The sequence below is a fragment of the Heptranchias perlo genome, chromosome 25, assembly GCF_035084215.1.
Source record: "Heptranchias perlo isolate sHepPer1 chromosome 25, sHepPer1.hap1, whole genome shotgun sequence".
Lineage (NCBI taxonomy): Eukaryota > Metazoa > Chordata > Chondrichthyes > Hexanchiformes > Hexanchidae > Heptranchias > Heptranchias perlo.
The window spans coordinates 14,594,435-14,613,052 of record NC_090349.1 but is presented as its reverse complement, the minus strand read 5'-3'; the positions used below and the strand labels follow the sequence as shown (position 1 = coordinate 14,613,052).

General features: G+C 44.2%; 1 protein-coding gene across 1 annotated transcript in view; it reads right to left on the bottom strand.

Moving 5' to 3' along the window:
* Positions 1-17,876, bottom strand: part of susd2 (sushi domain containing 2) — a 124,586-nt gene extending 106,710 nt beyond the window's left edge. The window contains exon 1 of the mRNA XM_068005679.1: positions 17,858-17,876. The gene's annotated coding sequence lies outside the window, so the exon portion shown is untranslated. The remainder of the gene's footprint in view (positions 1-17,857) is intronic.
* Positions 17,877-18,618: the final 742 nt, after the last annotated feature.

Here is an 18,618-nt window from a genome sequence, read left to right as displayed (position 1 = left end):
TGTCTGTGTTAGTGACAGTGTGAGGTTGGAGTGTCTGTGTTAGTGACAGTGTGAGGTTGGAGTGTCTGTGTTAGTGACAGTGTGAGGTTGGAGTGCCTGTGTTAGTGACAGTGTGAGTTTGGAGTGTCTGTGTTAGTGACAGTGTGAGGTTGGAGTGTCTGTGTTAGTGACAGTGTGAGGTTGGAGTGTCTGTGTTAGTGACAGTGTGAGTTTGGAGTGTCTGTGTTAGTGACAGTGTGAGGTTGGAGTGTCTGTGTTAGTGACAGTGTGAGGTTGGAGTGTCTGTGTTAGTGACAGTGTGAGGTTGGAGTGTCTGTGTTAGTGACAGTGTGAGGTTGGAGTGTCTGTGTTGGTGACAGTATGAGGTTGGAGTGTCTGTGTTAGTGACAGTGTGAGGTTGGAGTGTCTGTGTTAGTTTGAGGTTGGAGTGTGTTTCAGTGTCAGTGTGAGATTGGGGTCTGTGTTCGTGACAGTGACAGACACTCCAACCTCATACTGTCACCAACACAGAAATTCCAAACTCACACTGTCACTAACACAGACACCAATCTCACACTGTCACTAACACAGAAATTCCAAACTCACACTGTCACCAACACACACTCCAATCTCACACTCTCACTAACACAGAAATTCCAAACTCACACTGTCACCAACACACACTCCAACCTCATACTGTCACTAACACAGACACCAATCTCACACTGTGTTAGTGACAGTGTCAGGTTGGAGTGTCTGTGTTAGTGACAGTGTGAGGTTGGAGTGTCTGTGTTAGTGACAGTGTGAGGTTGGAGTGTCTGTGTTGGTGACAGTGTGAGGTTGGAGTGTCTGTGTTAGTGACAGTGTGAGGTTGGAGTGTCTGTGTTAGTGACAGTGTGAGTTTGGAGTGTCTGTGTTAGTGACAGTGTGAGGTTGGAGTGTCTGTGTTAGTGACAGTGTGAGGTTGGAGTGTCTGTGTTAGTGACAGTGTGAGATTGGAATTTCTGTCACTAACACACTCTCCAGTCTCGCACTGTCACCAACACAGACACTCCAACCTCACACTTTCACCAACACAGACACTCCAACCTCACACTTTCACCAACACAGACACTCCAACCTCACACTGTCACTAACACAGACACTCCAACCTCACACTGTCATTAATGCAGACACTCAAACATCATACAATAGTGAGCAGCTGCAATAATGTTACTGTTTGGAGAAAAGTAGCATAAAACTATGCTGTTTGGATTGGGGAGTGCTGGTTCTGGAACTATTTCTTCAAGCACAACTATAATTAACAATATCAATAAAAAGTGCAGAATGGGGAGTGTGGGACCCAGAGCCTTCCTGATTATGAATTTGTCATTGATATTTTTTTTTATATTGTTTGAAGTTTGAGTGCAAGAATCAGAATCAGAGGGGCTGAAACCCTCATCCATGCCTTTGTTACCTCCAGACTCGCTATTCCAATGCTCTCCTGGCCAGTATCCCATCTTCCACCCTCCATAAACTTGAGCTCATCCAAAACTCTGCTGCCCGTACCCTAACTCACACCAAGTCCCGTTCACCCATCACCCCTGTGCTTGCTGACCTACATTGGCTCCCAGTCCAGCAACGCCTCGAATTTAAAATTCTCATCCTTGTGTTCAAATCTCTCCATGACCTCATCTTTCCCCACCTCTGTAACCTCCTCCAGCTGTACAACCCTCCGAGATCTCTGCGTTCCTCCATATCTTCTCTTGTTCATCCCCAAGTTCTTTCGCCACACTATTGGCAGCCGTGCCTTCAGCTGTCTTGGCCCTAAGCTCCGGAATTCCCTCCCCAAAACCTCTCTACCCCTCTCCTTCTTTTAGGCGCACCTTAAAACCTTCCTCTTTGACCAACCTGCATAAATGTCTCCTTCTTTAGCTTGGTGTCAATTTTTGTCTTATTACACTCATGTGAAGCGCCTTGGGATGTTTCACTACGTTAAAGGCGCTATATTTTATATATATATATATATATATCATAGTATCATAATAGGTACAGCACAGGAGGAGGCCATTCGGCCCATTATGCCTGTGTTAGCTCTTTGAAAGAGCTATCCAATTAGTCCCATTCTCTTGCTTTTTCCCCGTGGCCCTTTAGATTTTTTCCCTTCAAGTATTTATCCAATTCCCTTTTGAAAGTTACCATTGAATCTGCTTCCACCGCCCTTTCAGGCAGTGCATTCCAGATCATTACAACTCGCTGCATCTAAAAATGTTTCCTCATGTTGCCTCTGGCTTTTTTGACGATCACCTTAAATCTGTGTCCTCTGGTTACCGACCCCTCTGCCACTGGAAACAATTTCTCCTTATTTACTCTATCAAAACTGTTCATGATTTTGAACACCTCTATCAAATCTCTTCTTAACCTTCCCTGTTCTAAGGAGAACAACCCCAGCCTCTCCAGTCTCTCCACATAATTGAAGTCCCTCATCCCTGGCACCATTCTAGTAAATATCTTCTGCACCCTCTCTAAGGCCTTGACATCCTTCCTAAAGTGTGGTGCCCAGAATTGAATACTCCAGCTGTGGCCTAACCAGTGTTTTTTAAGGGTTTAGCATAACTTCCTTGCTTTAGTACTCTATGCCTCTATTAATAAAGCCCAGGATCCCACATGCTCTTTTAACAGCCTTCTCAACTTGTCCTGCCACCTTCAAAGATTTGTGTACATGCACCCCCAGGTCTCTCTATTCCTGCACCCCCTTTAAAATTGTACCATTTAGTTTATATTGCCTCTCCTCATTCTTCTGAACAAAATGCATCACTTCACACTTCTCCGCCATGTGTCTGCCTATTTCACCAGTCTGTCCATGTCCTCTTGAAGTCTGTTGCTATCCTTCACATTGTTTACTACATTTCCGAATTTCGTGTCATCTGCAAACTTTGAAATTTGTTGTTGCTAATGTTGTATAAGATGGAAATAAGAAGGAACACTCCTTATGTGATGAAGAGTTTCATGCTATCTGTCCTAAAAGTACCTAGATTGAACCTGTGTCCCCTAGCTCTACTCCTGCAGTTTAATTTAAAGTAATATTCCAGGATAACTTTTTCTATATCCTTAACAATCTCATATATAAGAACCACCCCTCAGACACCTCCTTTCCAAGCAGAAAAACACAAGTTTCTCTGACCTTTCTTCATATCTCAGACCCCTGATACTGGGGATTAGCTTCATGGCTCTTCTCTGCACTGAATCCAGAGCTTGAATGTCTTCATGTGAACCCGGACAGTTGGGCTGGGTTTCCCGACTCCAGGGGAATCTGGGGCCACCTTTGGCGGGACCAGAAGATGCCTGCCACCAGGATGCCTCCAGCAGCATGTCATGGGCAGCAACCTGAGGAACTGCTCCGTGGGCAAATCGTGGAGTTGAGGTGTTCAATCGATGGTCTCCCAGTCGAATCAACTCTTTTCTAAGTGGCAGCATGGGGAGGGGGAGGAGAGGGGCTGGTTATGATTTAAGATTGAAAGCCCCTTCCACCACCCATAGCAACACTGGACACCAGAACTCATTGGCTTTCTTTGTGCAGTGTTGCTCAGGTGCAAATGCTGAGAAATAGAATCGTAGAAAGGTTACAGCACGGAAGGAGGCCATTCGGCCCATCGAGTCTGCGCCAGCTCCATGCACTAGCAATCCAGCTAGTCCCACTCCTTGGCCCTATCCCCGTAGCCCTGCACATTTTTTCATTTCAAGTACTTATCCAGTTCCCTTTTGAAGGCCATGATTGAATCTGCCTCCACAACCCCCTCGGGCAGTGCATTCCAGATCCTAACCACTCACTGTGTGAAGAAGTTTTTCCTCATATCACCTTTGGTTCTTTTGCCAATCACCTTAAATCTATGTTCTCTGGTTCTTGACCCTTCCGCCAATGGGAACAGTTTCTCTCTATCTACTCTGTCTATACCCTTCATGATTTTGAATACCTCTATCAAATCTCCTCTCAACCTTCTCTGTTCCAAGGAGAACAATCCCAGCTTCTCCAGTCTATCCATGTAATTTAAGTCCCTCCTCCCTGGAATCATTCTAGTAAATCTTTTCTGCACCCTCTGTAAGGCCTTCACATCCTTCCTAAAGTGCGGTGCCCAGAACGGGACACAATACTCCAGTTGTGGTTGAACCAGTGTTTTATAAAGGTTCATCATGACTTCCTTGCTTTTATACTCTATGCGTCTATTTATAAAGCCCAGGATCCCATATGCTTTTTTAACCGCTTTCTCAACCTGTCCTGCCACTTTCAACGATTTGTGCACATATACCCCCAGGTCTCTCTGTTCCTCTACCCAAATACATCATTTGCAGCTGTCCTGCACCTCTAATTCTAATACACCCACCCATATTTGGGCAGACCCATTGACCTGGATTTTTCTCCAAGGTGGAATCATCGTTAGAAGTAGGTTGGGGAGGGTCTTGTGCTGACCAGCCCAACCCGTAACTGCAGCATGTGGGAGTTTGTGGAGAGCAGTGTGATCAGCATGAGAAAGAAGAGGTACTAGAAAGGCTAGTTGTATTTAAAATAGATAAGTCACCTGGTCCGGATAAGATGCACCCGAGGATGCTGAGGAAAGTAAGGGGGGAAATTGCGGAGGTACTGGCCGTAATCTTCCAAACATCCTTAGATACTGGGGTGGTGCCAGAGGACTGGAGAATTGCAAATGTTACACCCTATTCAAAAAAGTGTGTAAAGATAACCCCAGCAACTATAGGCCAGTCAGTTTAACCTCGGTGGCGGGGAAACTTTTGGAAACGATAATTCAGGACAGAATTAACAGTCACTTGGACAAGTGTGGATTGATTAGGGAAAGCCAGCATGGATTTGTTAAAGGTAAATCGTGTTTAACCAACTTGATAGACTTTTCTGATGAGGTAACAGAGAGGGTAGATGAGGGCAATGCAGTTGATGTGGTGTATATGGATTTTCAAAAAGCGTTTGATAAATTGCCATATGGTAGGCTTATCATCAAGATTGCGGCCCATGGAATAAAGGGGACAATATCAACATGGATACAGAATTGGCTAAGTAACAGGAAGCAGAGAGTAGTGGTGAGCGGTTGTTTTTCGGACTGGAGAGAGGTGTACAGTGGTGTTCCCCAGGGGTCGGTGCTGGGACCACTGCTTTTCTTGATAAATATTAATGTCTTGAACTTGGGAGTACAGTGCACAATTTCAAATTTTGCGGATGACACAAAACTTGGAAGGGTAGTAAATAGGGAGGAGGATAGCGATAGACTTCAAGAGGATATAAACACTCTGATGGCATGGGCGGACACGTGGCAGATGAAGTCTAACGTGGAAAAATGCGAGATGATGCATTTTGGTAGGAAAAATTAGGAGAGGCAATATAAACTAGAGGGCACAATTCTAAGGGGGTGGAGCAACAGAGGGATCAGTGGGTATATGTGCATAAATCGTTGAAGGTGGCAGGACAGGTTGAGAAAGCGGTTAAAAAAGCATACGGGATCCTGTGCTTTATAAATAGAGGCATAGAGTACAAAAGCAAGGAAGTAATGATGAACCTTTATAAAACACTGGTTCAACCACAACTGGAGTATTGTGTCCCGTTCTGGGCACCGCACTTTAGGAAGGATGTGAAGGCCTTACAGAGGGTGCAGAAAAGATTTATTAGAATGATTCCAAGGATGAGGGACTTAAATTATGTGGATAGACTGGAGAGGCTGGGATTGTTCTTGTTGGAACAGAGAAGGTTGAGAGGAGATTTGATAGAGGTTTTCAAAATCATGAAGGGTCTAGACAGAATGGATAGAGAGAAACTGTTCCCATTGGCGGAAGGGTCAAGAACCAGAGGGCATAGATTTAAGGTGATTGGCAAAAGAACCAAAGGTGATGTGAGGAAAATCTTTTTTACACAGCCAGTGGTTAGGATCTGGAATGCACTGCCCGAGGGGGTGGTGGAGGCAGATTCAATCATGGCCTTCAAAAGGGAACTGGATAAGTACTTGGAATGAAAAAATGTGCAGGGCTATGGGGATAGAGCTGGGGAGTGGGACTAGCTGGAATGCTCATGCATAGAGCCAGCATGGACTCGATGGGCCGAATGGCTTCCTTCCGTGCTGTAACCTTTCTATGAATCTATGATCCCAGGCAACCACGTCTGCAATAAGCGTCTGCAACTCGAGGAACTTCGGCTCAGAGTTGTTGAGCTGGAGTCCGAGGTGCAGACATTACGATGCATCAGGAAGGGGGGAGAGTTATCCAGACACATTGACCTAGGAGGCAATCATACCCCTTAGGTTAGGTAGTGGTTTAGATTTGGTTAGTGATCAGGGACTGGAGGATGTAACTGCGAGTCAGGCAGGTAAGGGGACCCCAGATGCAGTGGTGGAGGAGCCTCAGCCTTTAACCTTGTCCGACAGGTACGAGGTACTTGCTACCTTTGTGGATGAGAACAAAGACAGCAAGAAGAATGGGTAAATTGACCAAGGCACCGTGGTACAGGCGGCCATTCAATGGGGGGAGCAAAAAGGAAGGTGGTAGTGTTAGGGGATAGTATAGTCCGGGGGATAGATGCTGTTCTCTGCAACTGCGACCGGGAGTCCCGAAGGCTGTGGTGCCTACCCGGTGCCAGGGTTAACGACATCTCCTCACGGATGGAGAAGAACTTGGAGCATTAGGGGAAGGATCCAGTTGTCGTGGTCCATGTAGGAATCAACGACATAGGCAGAACTAGAATGAGGTTTTGCTGAGGGAGTTTGAGGAGCTCGGGTCCAAATTAAAAAGCAGGTAAAAATCTCTGGATTACTGCCTGAGCCACGTGCAAATTGGCATAGGGACAAACAGATTAGATGGTTAAATGCGTAGCTGAAAGTGTGGTGTGGGAGGAAGGGGTTTCAGTTCATGGGGCATGAAGGGATTCGCAAAATTTCACATGTCCCCCTCCCCCCCGTAGATTTATTGGAGTTATTAAAGAAACCCTGGTGTGACTGTGTTTTAAAAAAATCCAGGGCCTCTCAAAATGGCTGCGGTCAGACACATGGCCAAAGGCCTGCAGCATTTGAAATTGGATTCTCTGACAGCTTGGCAGGCTCTGTGTTTAACACGTCTGCAAACACCTTTCCACAAGAGCAGACAGGGCTCTTTGAACAATGCAGTGAGGCAAGCACAGTTGCATTCATGCCCTGAGGCAAGCCATCAACGTTGCCAACTACACAATCAAAGTTCAAGCAGAAGTAATCCCAGGACTAAGGTGACCCATTAAGGAACATTCGGAACAACGGAAAGCAGTTATGGAACCGATCAGTACAGGTACCGGCCATTAATGCAAATGGGCCAAGATCGGGGCCCTCTTGTCTTACGTTTTCGCGCCCAAATCGGACAATGGAGCAAACTGATGAGGCGCGAAAATAACCTGTTTCCGGGAGGGTATAACTGGGGCATCCCAAAACCTCTCTCTCTCTTTCTCTTCTCCTCGGCCCGGCGTCCTGCTTGCCTGCTAGCAACCAAGAAGGAAGGCCGTCCAGTAAACATCGCAACCACGTGTCGACGGCAGCAGCAGGATACAGGGGCCAGGCCTTTTCATCTGTTTCATCGGTGAGCATTATTTATTTTTCTGGCCGTCACAAGACAACCTAGCTCGGTGTAAGGGTGGGAGTTAAAGGGGTATTGCTAAAATTGTGATTTTAGAATTTTCCCTCGATGTGTCCGTTTCTTCCACCCCGTTAAGTGTAAGACTGTATTGCATCCATAGCGATTCTTTTCATCTTCTGTATAATACTGTTTACCTTGTAGTTTCAGTTTTCTTATTAATAAACATTGGTTTTCCTTGCACCAATCCACTGGTCTGTTCGTCTGTCCTTATTACCGCTCGATAAGTCCTGAGCTCAGAATCAGGAAGGGGAAAGCGATTCGAAACCGCACAGCGGGCAGGGCAGCTCAGGAAAACATAACTGGCTGACCTACAATAAGCCCCGGAAACAAAACCCCTTACAGGCACTGGCACCAGTACTGGGGAAAGAGGGAGCTCTTCTGTTGGGACGGGCTCCACTTAAAATGGGCTGGGACCAATGTCCTGGCGAATCGAATAACTAGAGTGGTAGATAGGACTTTAAACTAATAAGAGGGAAGGGAACGTTCAGGTGAGGGTAAATTTACAAGTCTAACAAGAAAAGTCAAGGCTGTAGAGCAGAGTAGCGATTTGGGTAAAAACCAGCAGAGTGTGTCGGGAAGGGACCGAGAGTTTAACAAAGGTGATAGGGCATTAATGACACAGGTCGCATTAGGGAAAAAAAGTAAAAAGTTAAAATTAAAGGCACTATATCTGAATGCACGAAGCATTCGTAACAAGATAGATGAATTAATGGCACAAATAGAGACAAATGGGTTTGATCCAGTAGTCATTACTGAGTTGCAGGGTGCAAGGTGACCAAGGTTGGGAACTAAATATTCCAGGGTACTTGACTTTTAGAAAAGATCGGCAAAATGGAAAAGGAGGGTGCGGGGGAGCCCTGATAATGAAGGATGAGATAAAGACAGTAGTGAGAAAGGATCTTAGCTCAGAAAATCAGGATGTAGAATCAGTATGGGTGGAGCTAAGAAATAACAAGGGGCAGAAAACATTGATGGGAGTAGTTTATAGGCCCCATAACAGTAGTTACGGTGTTGGACAGAGTATATATCAGAAAATTAAAGGAGCATGTAACAGGGGTAATGCAATAATCGCGGGGGACTTTAATCTTCACAGAGACTGGGCAAAATTGGCATAAGTAGCTTGAAGGGTGAGTTCATGGAATGCATCCGAAATAGTTTCCTAGAACAATATGTCGAGGAACTAACTACGAAACAGGCTATTTTAGATTAGTATTGCGTAATGAGACAGGGCTAATTAGTAATCTTATAATAACGGAGCTCTGGGGAAGAGAGATCATAATATGATAGACTTTCATATCGAGTTTGAGAGTGATGTAGTTAAGTCTGAAATTAGGGTCTTAAATTTAAACAAAGCCAATTATGTAGGTATGAGGGGCAAGTTGGCGAAGGTTAATTGGGAATTAGATTAAAAGATATGACAGTAGATAAGCAATGGCGAACATTTAAAAAAATAATTCAAAATTCTCAATGAATATACATTCCCCTGAGGAATAAAAACTCCATGGGAAAAGTGATCCAACCGTGGCTAACTAGAGAAGTTAAGGATAGTATTAGATTAAAAGAGGCTTACAATGTTGCCAAAAGGAGTAGTAAGCCTGAGGATTGAGAGGATTTTGGAAATCATCAAAGACCAAGAAATTGATAAAGAGGGAGAAAATTGAACATGAGAGTAAACTAGCAAGAAATATAAAAACAGATTGTAAGAGCTTCTCTAAGTATATAAAAAGGAAGAGATTAGCAAAAGAAAACATTGGTCCCTTAGAGACAGAGACAGGAGAAATTATAATAGGGAATAAGGAAATGGCAGAGGCGTTAAACAAATATTTTGTATCTGTCTTCACGGTAGAAGACACATAAACATACCAGAAATAGTGGGGAACCAAGAGTCTAATCAGAGTGAGGAACTTAAAGTAATTAAGATTAGTAAAGAAAGTACTGGACAAACTAATGGGACTAAAAGTTGATAAATCCCCTGAACCTGATGGCCTACATCCTGGTGTTTTAAAATAGGTGGCTGCAGAGATAGTGGATGCATTGGTTTTGATCTTCCAGGATTCCCTAGATTCTAGAACGGTCCCTGTGGATTGAAAGGTAGCAAATGTAACCCCGCTATTCAAGAAAGGAGGGAGAGAAAACAGGGAACTATAGGCCAGTTAGCCTGACATCAATAGTAGGGAAAATGCTAGAATCTATTATTAAAGATGTAGTAACAGGGCACTGAGAAAATCATAATATGCTTAGGCAGAGTCAACACAGTTTTATGAAAGGGAAGTCATGTTTGACAAATCTATTAGAGTTTTTTTGAGGATGTAACTAGCAGGGTAGATAAGGGGAAACCAGTAGATGTAGTATTTTTGGATTTTCAAAGGCATTCGATAAGGTGCCACACAAGAAGTTGTTACAGAGGATTAGGGCTCATGGGATGGGGTAAAATATTAGCACGGATTGAGGATTGGTTAATGGTTAGAAAATAGAGAGTAGAAATAAATGATCATTTTCGGATTGGCAGGTTGTAACTTGTGGGGTGCCACAAGGATCAGGGCTTGGGCCTCAGCTGTTTACAATATAACAATGACTTAGATGAAGGGACCAAGTGTAATATATCCAAGTTTGCTGACGGTACAAAGCTAGGTGGGAAAGTAAGCTGTGAGGAGGACGCAAAGAGGCTGCAAAGGGATATATAGAGGTTAAGTGAGTGGGCGAGAAGGTGGCATAAGGAGTATAATGTGGGGAAATGTGTAATTATCCACTTTGGGAGGAAGAATAGAAAAGCAGAACATTTTTTAAAAGGTGAGAGACTAAGAAATGTTGGTAGTCAGAGGGATTTGGGTGTCCTTGTACACAAATCACAGAAAGTTAACATGAAGGTACAGCAAGCAATTAGGAAGGCAAATGGTGTGTTAGCCTTTATCGCAAGGGGGTTGGAGTATAAGACTAGGGAGGTCTTGCTGCAATTATATAGGGCTCTGGAGAGACCACACCTTGAGTACTATGTACTGTTTTGGTCTCCTTATCTAAGGAAGGATATTACTTGCCTTAGAGGGGGTGCAACGAAGGTTCATTAGATTGATTCCTGGGATGAGAGGGTTGTCCTATGAGGAGAGATTGAGTAGAATGGGCCTATATTCTCAGGAGTTTAGAAGAATGAGAGGTGATCTTATTGAAACGTATAAAATTCTTAGAGGGCTTGACAGGTTAAATGCTGAGAGGCTGTTTCCCCGGCTGGAGAGTTTAGAACTAGGGGTCAAAGTCTCAAGACAAGGGGTTGGCCACTTACGACCGAGATGAGGAAAAATTTCTTCACTCAGAGGGTTGTGAATCTTTGGAATTCTCTATCCCAGAGGGCTGTGTTTGCTCAGTCGTTGAGTATATTCAAGACTGAGATTGATCAATTTTTGGACACTAAGGGAATCAAGGGCTATGGGGATAGGGCGGGAAAGTGGAGTTGAGGTAGAAGATCAGCCATGATCTTATTGAATGGCACAGCAGGCTCGAGGGGCCGTATGGCCTACTCCTACTCCTATTTCTTATGTTCGTAACCCCAACCATGGCATCTCGTTGGGTTCAATTATATATACAGGTGGCTCCTCATGGTATGTCTGCTCTGCAGAGGAAGCCCACCACTTAATAGAATTATACACAACACAAGGAAGCCATTCGGCCCATCGTGCCTTTACTGGCTCTTTGAAAGAGCTATCCAATTAGTCCCACTCCCCCCTGCACTTTCCCAATGGCCCTGCACATTTTTCCTTTTCCAGCATGTATCCAATTCCCTTTGGAAAATTACTATTAAATCTACTTCCACCACCCTTTCAGACAGTGCATTCCAGATAGACCATAAGACCATAAGAGATAGGAACAGGAGTAGGCCATTAGGCCCCTCGAGCCTGCTCTGCCATTTAATGAGATCATGGCTGATCTGATTTTCACCTCAACTCCACTTTCCCACCCTTTCCCCATATCCTTTGACTCCCTTGCTTATCAAAAATTTGTCCAACTCAGCCTTGAATGTATTCAATGACTCAGCCTCCACAGCTTTTTGGGGTAAAGAATTCCAAAAATTCACGACCCTCTGGGAGAAGAAATTCCTCCTCGTTTCCGTCTTAAATGGGCGACCTCTTATTCTGAGACTATGCCCCCTAGATTCCCCCATGCGGGGTAACATCCTCTCAGCATCTACCCTATCAAGTCCCCTCAGAATCTTGTATGTTTCAATAAGATCTCCTCTCATTCTTCTAAATTCCAATGAGTAATTACCCAACCTGTTCAATCATTCCTCATAAGACAACCCTTCCATATCCAGAATCAACCTAGTGAACCTTCTCTGAACTGCCTCCATTGCAAGTATGTCCTTCCTTAAATAAGGGCACCAGAACTGTACGCAGTACTCCAGGTGTGGTCTCACCAGCACCCTGTACAGTTGTAGCATGACTTCCCTGCTTTTATACTCCACCCCCTTAGAAATAAAGGCTAATATTCCGTTTGCCTTCCGGATTACCTGTTGCACCTGTGTGTTGACTTTTTGTGTTTCATGTACGAGGACACCCAGATCCCTCTGTACCGCAGCATTTTATAATATTTCTCCATTCAAATAATATTTTGTTTTTTTATTTTTCCTCCCAAAGTGGATGACTTCACATTTTCCCACATTATATTCCATCTGCCAAATTTTTGCCCATTCGCTTAACCTGTCAATATCCCTTTGCAGACACTTTGTGTCCTCATCGCAACTTGCTTTTCCACCTATCTTTGTATTATCAGCAAATTTGGCCACAGGACACTCTGTTCCTTCATCCAAGTCATTGATATGTATTGTAAATAGTTGAGGCCCCAGCACCGATCCCTGCGGCACCCCACTAGTTACAGATTGTCATTTTGAAAATGACCCTTTTATCCCGACTCTTTGTTTTCTGTTAGCCAATTCTCTATCCATGCCAGTATATTACCCCCAACACCATGAGCTCTTATCTTGTGGCGTAATCTTTTATGTGGCACCTTATCGAATGCCTTTTGGAAATCCATATTTAGTGCATCCATTGGTTCCCCTTTATCCACCCTGCCCGTTACTTCCTCAAAGAACTCTAATAAATTTGTCAGACATCATTTCCCCTTCATAAAACCATGTTAACTCTCCTTGATTGTATTATGAGTCTCCAAATGTCCTGCTACTACTTCCTTAATAATGGATTCTAGCATTTTCCCAATGACAGATGTTAGGCTAACTGGTCTATAGTTACCTGCTTTCTGTCTCACTCTCTTCTTGAATAGGAGTGTTACGTTTGCAGTTTTCCAATCCATTGGGACATTTCCAGAATCTAGTGAATTCTGGAAGATTACAAGCAATGCATCCACTATCTCTGTAGCCACTTCCTTTTAGACCCTTGGATGCAAGCCATCAGATCCAGGGGACTTGTCAGCCTTTAGACCCATTAGTTTATCTAGTACTTTTTCTCCAGTGATAGTGATTGTTTTTAGTTCCTCCCTCCCCTTTGCCCCTTGATTTTCTATTATTATTAGTATGTTATTAGTGTCTTCTACTGTGAAGACAGATACAAAATATCTGTTCAATCCCTCTGCCATTTCCCTGTTTTCCATTATTATTCTCCAGTCTCATCCTCTAAGGGACCAATGTTTACTTTAGCAACTCATAACAACTTGCTGCGTGAAACTCCCCTCTGGTTCTTTTGTCAATTATCTTAAATCTGTGGTCCTCGGTTACCGACCCTTCTGCCACTGGAAACAGTTTCTGTTATTTACTCCGTTAAAACAATTCATAATTTTGAACACCTCTATTAAATCTCCCCTTAACCTTCTCTGGTCGAAGGAGAACAATCCCAGCTTCTCCAGTCTCTCCACATAACTGAAGTCCCTCATATCATTCTATTAAACTGAATTCTAATTCTCAATCTGCCATGGTGTAATTAGAACTCAAATTCTCTGAATTATTAGTGCAGGCCTCTGGATTACTAGTGCAGTAACATAACCACTACACTACCGTACCCAATGAGGAATTCAGTTGAGCAAAATGCCATGGTGCTGCAGAAGGGCCCTCACTGCAGCACTGGAAAGGGGAGGAGCTCATATTAAAAAGGGGCAGAACCCCCTGTGGATTTCCACTAGACGTTATTAAAAAATGGCTCTGAATAATCAAACCTCAGCAAACCTGCTGGCTGTCGGAAGATATCAGAGAGGGAAAAATGACCAAAACAGGTCCCTCCTTCCTCGGATGGAATTTTCCGACCCATTCTGTCCAAGTTACACCAGGGAGCCAGTCAGGGTAACCTGAGGGGAAACTCCTGCCCTGACTGTAGCCATCCGACCCAAACCTAATTCTGTCCTCACTCACATTCATCTTCCATCCGGGGTAACTGGGTAGCAATCAACAGTGGGAGCCTTGCCTGATTCTTCCCCTATCTAGCCCATGGAGGCAATTTGAGGCAAATTGTAGCTGCTGCCTTACTCAGACTGACTAATTCAGCACGGAGCAGGGATAAACCCATGGCCTTTTTGGTCTGTATGGCTCAGGGACTAGCTAATTATTTGTTAAGCGATAACTGACACAGAGTCAAAGGTTGTGGGTCAATTATTTATTGACATAAAGTCAAGTGGAAGAGGTGAATAATTTATTCTATTAGTGGTTGACTTTGAACAATGATGTGAAGGCAGCTATTCCAAATCTTTGACTTTTTGCACCTATTACACTACATTACAGCACCAGATATAACATTTATGGATTTATATCATATGTCACTGGGCTGCAATATCAGACCCAATTCTAAACGAAATCCGGACACAGCTCCTGTTTGTCATCCCTTAGTTGTAGGTTTTACTTTGCCTTGTAGTTGTGAAGCATTTCTAGGATTTAGCCTCTCTCCCTGCTCCCCACCAAAAGGAAAAAAATGGAAGCATTTTCCAAAACCATCCCAGGGAATTCCATAGGTTGGAGAGGAAGATGTCCAGGAAATAATAGTGGCATCCTTTACAGCAGAACTGTCCAAATTGCATCCCAAAGACCATTATCAAGGCCCAAAAACCCATGGCAACTCATCCGACATCATCTAGGCAACTCATCTTCTATTTGCACTTGTATTTCTACTGTTCGAAATTTGTGGGTCTGGAGGTTTGGAAAACTGTTGCCTCATTTCTGCTGCCCATATCCTAACTCGCATCAAGTCCTGTTCAACCATCACCCCTGTGCTCGCTGACCTACATTGCCTCCCAGTCCAGCAACGCCTTGATTTTAAAATTCTCATCTTTGTTTTCAGTTTCCTCCATGCCCAAGCCTCTCCCTATCTCTGTAATCTCCTCCAGCCCTACGACCTTCCGAGATGTCTGCGCTCCTCCAATTCTGGCCTCTTTCACATCCCCGATTTTCATCGTTCCACCATTGGCGGCCGTGCCTTCAGCTGCCTGGGCCCTAAGCTCTGGCATTCCCTCTCTAAACCTCTCCGCCTCTCTCTCCTCCTTTAAGATGCTCCTTAAAGCCTACCACTTTGACCAAGCTTTTGGTCACCTCTCAAAATTTTGTCTGAAAACGCTCCTGTGAAGCACCTTGGGACATTTTACTACGTTAAAGGTGCTATATAAATGCAAGTTGTTGTGATATTATTGTTGTATTGATGGATAAATCCTAAATAACAACAAGATCTGTTAGTATTTAACCCTTGCAAGATATGCAAATCAATGGGAACATGCATTGATCAAATAATTTGCTGGTACCTGGACTCAGTATCTCAGCTCACGTGTGAGAAAAAGGTCAGTTGTGCAACGGACCAGATGGCAATCAGCACCTTTAGAACTGTATCTCAGCAAGGAGTCGTCAATACCTCCCGGAGAGAGGGAAGGGGAGGGGACAATATTGGTGGAGAAAGGAGGAAAACACTTTTTTAGAATGAACTAGGTACCAACAGTTTTCAAAAGTCTCAAAGAGCCTGTCCAATAAATTTGATCAATTTAAAAGGGCCAGTGCAACAGAGTGTGAAACCTAGGCCCACACACATCTTTTAAGAGGTTTCGAAAAATCTTTCCAGGATCCCACAACCTTGGGGTGTCTCATTAACATATGAAATAAAGTACCCTCCTCCCTGCTGCACCTCCAACATGTTCAATCACTTCTACTTTCAAGACAGTAGAAAAATCTCCTCAGACCTTCAAAAGCACAGAAGAGGCACTTCAAGTTAAAACTTAACCAGCAAATGCTTTATTGAGCAGTTGTTTATCTTCTGGAGCTGGGTTGTAAAAATAAAATAAATGTTAGAAAATAAAAGTACTTTCTCTTGGAAAAAAAATTCTTCCTTTCTACAGACAATTCCTGTTGGGCTCACTTCACCATAACTCACCCAAACAAAAGTAGATGGAATTAAGGCCTGGATTTTAACCTCCGACGGGCAGGAAAGGGTCGGGCCAGGGGTTAAAATCCTAAAAGTCAAAATCCAGCCTCCAACCCGCCACATTCCCGACCCCCATAATATTTACAGTGGTGATTCAGGCACTGGACAAGGCTCCCGTTGAAAGCAGGCGAGGTCCTACTTAAGATTCAAAAGTCACGGCCCGACGACGTTATTGGCGCCACGATGTAATTTAAACGTCCGTGAAGTGTGTTGCCCAGCAGCAGCAAGGTGGGAGGAGCCGGCTGGCCAGGGGAGGCCCAGGTAAGTCTTAAAACTTTATCTCTCTTTGAACTCCTTGTAGGCCAGGAGGAGCAGGAGTGCTCTCCGCACCCCACCCCACACCCCCCCCTCCCCCCGCCCAGCCCCAAAAGGATTCCATGGGTTTCCACAGCCACGGCATCCCCCCGATCTTCAGGGATTCCTCAGCCCCGTCATCGTGCATTGTGAAGAAGGAATCCCCAGCTCTCTCGAGGTTAAGGAAATCGCCAGTCCTCCAGCCTCCTGTGACCAAATTCTCACTCCCGCCCACCGGCCAGGGAGTGAATCTGGCTGGGTGTCATCGGGGAGAGGGGGTGGTGGGGGAAAGAGTGCAGGGAGTTTTATTGAAATGAGGTCCTGCCGTGTAGATCGTCAGGGCCTCTAATTCCCCGACCTGACTGGGTGCGTCGCCCGCTACCAGGTTCATGCGCACCCTATCCGCCCCCTCGTTAGGCCTCAATTCTAAGAGTCTAGTTGTGAAAAGCACTCGTGCTCAAGCAACACTTTTTTTCCACATCATATGATTACAGTGAGGAAGGCCTTTCGGCCTATCTTAGCTTATCAATCTCAAAAAGAATTAGTTTCTCCCATCACAGCACCCGACTATCTCTTAAATGTTTTTTTTGCCTCCACCATCTTACCCAAAGGTCCATTCCAAGTGTTGCTCCCATTTGTACTTCTAATTTTCTCATTAAAATGCCTTTAGGTTGGGTTATTTTATTTGTGCTCCATCTGTGCTCACAGGTACTTGACCTCCACTGTGGTACAACTGTTTTAGGAGATAAGAAGTTATCTCGGTGCAGTCTCAAGGAAGAGACAGACAGAAGCAGCAAGAGGCGGACAGGACCCGTAACAAAAAATCCAAGGCCAAACCAGACTAAATACAGCCGCCTTAAGTAGAAAAAAAAGAGCAAGTTTAACAAGCCCTGGAGATAGAGAAGTTACAAAGTGAAGCAAAGCAGCACAAGATTACAGATCCTTTAGAAACACAAGGTTTTGTGCGAGGCTGAGTCTGGGAAAACAGTAAAGATATAAAAAAGGAACTGCTGGAAATCTTAAACGAAAGCAGAAAATGATGGAAATGCACAAGAGAGTAAATTTTGCAAGGCCTTGCCTGCAGCCAGCAAATAGCGGAAAATCACATGTGCATTTCCAGCCCAAATGGACGGTAGATTGAGGGCAGCGTGCCCACGATTTCCTGGTGTGCTCTGGTTCCATGCAAGGCCCCTGCTGGCAGCATAAGGCCGTATAAAATTAACCCAAATGGGTCAGTCAGCACCTGAAGGAGAAGGATAGGGTAATGTTTCAGATGTTCCTGAGAGTTCTATAAAGAATTCTTAACTCTTACCACAAGTAGAAGACCACAAGGAATTCACACAACAATCTGTGTGCTACTTTATTCAACGATGAGCATCACCACAATCTTTCTTCTCAGTGATTAAAGTAATATAATTTCAAAGATGACAGGCACAAATCAATTGAAGTTAAATCATCGGAAGTGCAACAATAAACTTGATTTCAGGATTGCTGCACAATCACACAGCAATAACCGAGTTCAACTTGACATAACAATAAGTCAATTTCCGAGATCATGGTACCTGTTTGGCAAAGTTGCCTTTGTTGTCTTTGATCAGGTAACAGATTAACTGGTGTATTAAATCTGTTCAGCTTCCTTCTCTGATCTCCTTTGGGTTTCTGGAATCCAACGTCAATGATTCCTTTGTCGTTATCTCTCTGTTTGGCTCGGCGGCAATCTTCTTCTTCTGGCTGACACCCAGCACGTACCTGTAGACTGTTTTACTATACTCAGTGCATCGACATCACTCTCCACATAGCCATCGACTGAACCTTACCAAAACAAACCCTTTGTGCATTTTTCATGTGTGAGAATCTCAGTAGGATGGCACACTATTGCTGATAATTCCGTCTCAAGGATTTATTGCATAACTTTATCGGTCACCAAACACAAGGGAAAAGAAGTTCCCTTTTGTCTGAGCTGTTTTGCCTACTCATCACTCTTGAGTGCACAGCAGCACTGTGTCGAAGTGCATCAGTATCAACCGAATAATTTTTTTAACTCATCTTTTTTCCACAATGATTTTCTTCCAACATCCCCACTCCTAAGGATTCCTTGCTGGTGTGTCGGTGGCTTGACTATGTGATCATTACGCAGGTGCAATCTGGTACAACAAGTGTCAGTAGGCTATTCAACTTCAAAGGCATCACAACTAAACTCAATCCCTTCCTCACCCCAACAGCCACGTGCCCATTTGCCCAGTATTGTTTCCTGGATAGTGAGCAGGAGAAGGAATCATTTTCCCGTTTTCCCTTCTCTAACTAAATTACACAGAATGTACAG